The sequence below is a fragment of the Scylla paramamosain genome, chromosome 4, assembly GCF_035594125.1.
Source record: "Scylla paramamosain isolate STU-SP2022 chromosome 4, ASM3559412v1, whole genome shotgun sequence".
Lineage (NCBI taxonomy): Eukaryota > Metazoa > Arthropoda > Malacostraca > Decapoda > Portunidae > Scylla > Scylla paramamosain.
In genome coordinates, this window is record NC_087154.1 from 29687375 (window position 1) to 29693374 (window position 6000).

The 6000-nt window shown below is 41.2% G+C and overlaps 1 protein-coding gene across 2 annotated transcripts in view; it reads right to left on the reverse strand.

The window, feature by feature from the left end:
• The window catches only part of LOC135099953 (mucin-4-like), a 112760-nt gene extending 108131 nt beyond the window's left edge, over positions 1 to 4629 (reverse strand). Inside the window, exons 1-2 of one of the 2 annotated variants that reach the window (XM_064002692.1) lie at positions 4239 to 4629; positions 461 to 528 (exon numbers count right to left, since the gene is read on the reverse strand). The gene's annotated coding sequence lies outside the window, so the exon portion shown is untranslated. The remainder of the gene's footprint in view (positions 1 to 460; positions 529 to 4238) is intronic. The other variant, XM_064002693.1, reaches the window with a different exon arrangement.
• Positions 4630 to 6000: the final 1371 nt, after the last annotated feature.

The window sequence follows — 6000 nt, forward strand, 5'->3', positions numbered from 1 at the left end:
AGCAACCAAGACAGAACAAGAAATAATGGGTTCAAGCTTGAAAAAAAATTAGGTTTAAGAAAGAGATAGGAAGAAATTGGTTCTCAATTAGAGTGGTAGATGAATGGAATGGACTCAGTAATCAAGTTGTTAGTGCTAAGACATTAGGGGCGCTTTAAGAGAAGATTAGACGGATTTATGTATAGGGATGATAGGTGGAAATAGGTAGGTATGTTTCATACGGGGACTGCCACGTGTAAGCCTGGTGGCTTCTTCTAGCTTCCCTTATTTCCTATGTTATATATATATATATATATATATATATATATATATATATATATATATATATATATATATATATATATATATATATATATATATATATTTATATATATATGATATATAATATATATATCCTTGAATGCCCCCTCTCATTGATTTATGGAGTACTTACGCCACACACACACACACATAGACATACCTGCCGCTGACGTCACTCTCTCAGTTCTCAGTCACAGCCCACGCCTACAGCGTCATGTCCCATGTAGTCTGAGGATGAACACGATGTTATCGGCTTAGTTTTCTGCAAAGGAAAAGTGACGGGGAACCAAACCTACTCACAGTCCAATCTCAAGGCCTCTCCCATGCTGGCCAGCTTAGAATTTTCACTGCATCTTCGTGTCAGCATGCATGTGTTTTATTGGCTCACTCATTAAAATCTTATGTAGAACACCACGTGAGTACCCCGTGGCAGGCAGAGTCACTGGGTGGCACCGTCAGCATCAGTAATAGGAGCATCATCACCACCACCACCACTGCTGCCACCAGTAATCCAGCAGCAGCAGCAACAACCACAAACACACACACACACACACACACACACACACACACACACACACACACACACACACACCCACAAAGCTCGTATAAAAGACATGCTAATTGAGAACGTTATTCTTGAAATGAGTGAAGCTGTACTGCTAGAGGCTGTGGGTTCAGTGTACTCTACCCACCGCCGAAAGCCGCGCCCTCTGCCTCCATCTCCTCGTGTCCACGGCCAACACACTTGCTAGGTGTAAAAAATATTACTTTGCTGACTGACGAATACAACACTCATAACTGCTGGGTCGTGTCGCGCGGATGTTGAGAGTGAGGGGCATGAGGGGCGGTCATTGAGATGAGGCCACACATGAGGAGCGTCGCTACGCGCCGCCCCTGGGTACGTACTAAATGGTGAAGTTGTGACGTGCATGCTTGAGTTCATTATATATATATATATATATATATATATATATATATATATATATATATATATATATATATATATATATATATATATATATATATATATATATATATATATATATATATATATATATATATATATATATATATATATATATATATATATATATATATATATATATTATTTATCTATTTCTTTATTGTTTTATTCTTTTGTGGCAGACGAATCTATACTTCTAGGAACCCTCCAACTACATATTTGTCTGTCTGTTTCATTTCTACAGTAATGAGACCGACTTTGAGAATATAACACCATTCAGTGCTCGCTAACTCCCCTTAAACTATAATATGATTTTAGAAGACAAATGAAGCAAAGCAGGTATGGAGAGTACATTTACAACCAGACAATGCTCTTTTTGTCCCAACACTATGCACTTTCTGTGATTAGCACAATGGGGCACTGCAATTTTCCAACAAGGCATTTCGTCCACCACTGCTGTTAACAGGTCCCTAGTTTCAACTAATGTAAGCGTTGCGGATGGTGGCTACCTGAGGGAGTGAATACGAGAGTCACATGAATGCTTACGCTGCCTTTCAGTTGCCTTAACGACACGCAGACAACATGGTGGCAATATTCATCTAAACCGGGAGCCAAGCTGCGTCGCTTCGACTTCAGGGAGTAAATTTCCTTCTGGGTATTTGAGACTCAACCAAAGGAAGTATCAGGTACGTACTACAAGCGGTGTGTATATCATTCAGTCACCCTCGAGCCCTACCCACACGCAGACACTACATGAGGCACAAACTGATATTTACCCAGAATGGGTCTGTTGTCACAAGAGTCGACAGCTGGCATATGCATAACAACAACAAAAATAAGCATACAATCGAGAGAAAGCACACCACGCCAAAGTTGTTGTATGAAAACAAATGAAATGAGCTACTCTAGGAAATCTCCATATAATCAAGCATCTCATTTCCTCCAGTATTTACTCCTTTCCTCTTCCCTCTCCTCCTGGTACTGCTGCTGCTGCTGCTGCTACTGCTGCTGCTGGTGGTGCTGCAAGCTGCTGCTGGTGGTGCTGCAGCTGCAGCTGCTACTACAGTTGCTGCTGCTGCTGCTACTACTACTACTACTACTACTACTACTACTACTACTACTACTACTACTAAAACTGCTTTTTTTTTTTATGTAGGAGGGACACTGGCCAAGGGCAACAAAAATCCAATAAAAAGAAAAAAAGCCCACTCAGATGCCAGTCCCATAAAAGGGTCCAAATCGGTAGTCAAAAATTGGAGGATAAGTGCCTTGAAACCTCCCTCTTGAAGGAATTCAAGTCATAGGGAGGTGGAAATACAGAAGCAGGCAGGGAGTTCCAGTTTACCAGAGAAAGAGATGAATGATTGAGAACACTGGTTAACTCTTGCATTAGAGAGGTGGACAATATGGGTGAGAGAAAGAAGAAAGCCTTGTGCAGCGAGGCCGCGGGAGGAGGCGAGGCATAAGAATATAAGAACATAAGAAATAAGGGAAGCTGCAAGAAGCGACCAGGCTTACACGTGGCAGTCCCTTTATGAAATATACTTATCTATTTCCATCTATTATTCACATCCATAAACCTGTCTAATCTTCTCTTAAAGCTCCCTAATGTTCTAGCACTAACAACATGATTACTAAGTCCGTTCCACTCATCTACCACTCTATTTGTGAAACATTTTTTTTCCTATCTCCTTCCTAAACCTAAATTTTTCAAGCTTGAACCTGTTATTTTTGGTTGCTGATCCTAAGAATTTTGCTTACATCCCCCTTGTTATAACCCTTATACCACTTAAAGACTTCTATCAGGTCCCCTCTTAACCTACCTCTCTCTAAAGAATGTAAATTTAACAACTTCAATCTCGCCTCGTAAGGAATACTCTTCATGCAGTTACGAAGATCAGAAGAGCAGTTAGCATGGAGATAGCGGTAGAAGATAGCTAGAGATGCAATATTAAGGCGATGAGAGAGAGGCTAAAGACAGTCAGTTAAAGGGGAGGAGCTGATGAGACGAAAAGCTTTTGATTCCACTCTGTCTAGAGCAGCGGTATGAGTGGAACCCCCCAGACATGTGAAGCATACTCCATACATGGACGGATAAGGCCCTTGTACAGAGTTAGCAGCTGGGAGGGTGAGAAAAACTGGCGGAGACTTCTCAGAACACTTAACTTCATAGAAGCTGTTTTAGCTAGAGATGAGGTGTGAAGCTTCCAGTTTAGATTATAAGTAAAGGACAGATCGAGGATGTTCAGTGTAGAAGAGGGGGACAGTTGAGTGTCATTGAAGAAGAGGGGACAGTTGTCTGAAAGGTTGTGTCGAGTTGATAGATGGAGAAATTGAGGTTTTGAGGCATTGAACATTACCAATCTTGCTCTATCCCAATCAGAAATTTTACTACTACTACTGCTGTTGCTGTTGCTGCTGCAGCTACTACTACAGTAACTGCTGCTGCTACTACTACTACTACTACTACTACTGCTACTACTACTACTACTACTACTGTTGCTGCTGCAGCTGCTACTACAATTGCGGCTGCTGCTGCTGCTACAACTACTACTACTGCTGCTACTACTACTACTACTACTACTACTACTACTACTACTACTACTACTACTACTACTACTATTGTTGCTGCTGCAGCTGGTACTACTACTAAATTTACGAACATTATCATCTTATTATTAACTAAGCAGTCAAAGTTATAGATATAGTGATATATTTTCCATTGCATCAATGCTCCCTTTTTCTCACCCAATACACAGAAATGTTTAGTATTTTGTGGTCCCTTCCCTCCTGCTTTTCTTTTCCGTACCTAAATCCAAATAATTTTCATGACTTCATAAAAAAAATAGCCTCGTGATTAGGCCTTCCTGTAGCAGGTTAGTCATTACCTGCCATTTCATGTCATAAACACTCATCGTACCGATTCATGAGATAAACTATCTTCTAGCGCGGCGTTTTACAAGGCCTCACGTACCTCGCCAGTTAGGGCAAACTGGGTCTCACTGCAGACTTGAAGGAGCAGCAAAGGATGCACGACGGTGTTCCTGTGGCAACTTCTATTTAATTATGAAGTACAATTAACTGGAGAAATCCCACGATTATCATATATTTAGCACACACGGATTTCAGCCAGCACAGGACTCGACAGTCTTATCGAGTTCAAACTTCAGTGTTTCAATCGTTCAGTATGTTCCATCAAATAACTGCATTTTCGTAACTTGGAGGATTGCACCACACTCTCTTCACTTCAAGGCTCATTGGAGCTTGTGTTACTTCAGCAGAAAATAGTCTTTTCTGTAAAATGTTCACTCTTCATTTCACTATTTTTCCTCTGCACATGCAGCTGTTAGCGTCTCTTCCATGGTCCGTTTGACTTTCCGGGCAGAGTTTGATCAAGACCAGTTAGTGATATCTGCTGCGTTACTCCCTGATAAGCGGTGATAAGATTACTGATAGATAAAAGAGCAGGAGAGATTCGAGAGCATCGCCAGAGGAAAGATACACAAACCCTGATTCAACGTATGGAATGTGTGTCGTAATAAAACTTAATACCTAACACAGAGGATTTATGTTTTATCGTTAATCAAAGAATGAGATTTTCCTCAGGCGTGTGTTAACCGAACAGATGCACCGACAAGGTCTTCACAGGAGGAAGAGAAGCAGCCGCAAAGAACGATAGTGCCTCACCACTGTCCAAATCACGTTCGACATCTGATGAATACTTCAGTATTCATCAAATGAAACTCTTCCTTTGCTCTCGTTCATTACCTTCCCTTCACAAGTTATACTTCCAGAAAAACAAGTCTAATAGTTCTTCCACATGGCCATGGCCCTTCTATTTGACTCCTTGCACGCGTCCTGTACAAAGATACTCAAGCCAAATTAATTTTCAGTATGAAACTAAGCAGGAGGAGGCAGTACAGATTTATCGCTATGACTAAGAGATCTTTATTAAATGCGGGGAAGTGTTGCACACCTGCTGCTGACCTTCCACGTGGCTTATCTGCTTTTTTTTTTCTCCGTCTCAGTAACAGAACATAGTTGCATTCTGCATTCTGATGACAATCGCTCATCACTGACACTACACTATACACACTAGAAACATTTACACAATCTTAGCATCAAAATTTATACTCATGGCACATAATAATCCAACCATGAATGTTCCTAGGTCAGGTTATTCTACGATTATCAACATGAGGTGCCTTGGTACCTCGTCCAACTTTCAATATTTACGGCCCTAGATCTAATTTCTAGGGTGTGACCATCTCACTCCTCCCAAGCCTGACCTTCTGTTCCTCACTGAATCCCAGGATGTCTGAGGCTACTGATAACAAATTCTTCTCTGTTCCCTTCAACAGTTTTTTTTTTTTCATCTTTCTTCCCTGTTTCATCTGGGTGGCGTCACTGCCATCTCCTTCGCCACTAAAGCTCAACGCTCCTTTCTTACCTTTCCTGACAACATCGGATGTTTCAGGGCTTGTTCCTTCTTCACTTCCATTCTCTGACTATTTTATGCCTACTACTGAATTTCTTCTTAGTGAGGTTTTCTATGCACTCTCTGGCCTTGAATCCCAAAAGCCTTATGGCTCAACTAGAGTCCTTCCTATTGTTTTCCTTAATCGTGCTTGCTCTATCCATGGGTCTAATTCGTCCAGGTATGCAGTATTGCTCCCACATATGGGAGGTTCAACTCGCACAGTCCTCCTAAACAGGGTGGAATGTAAAGGTTTTCG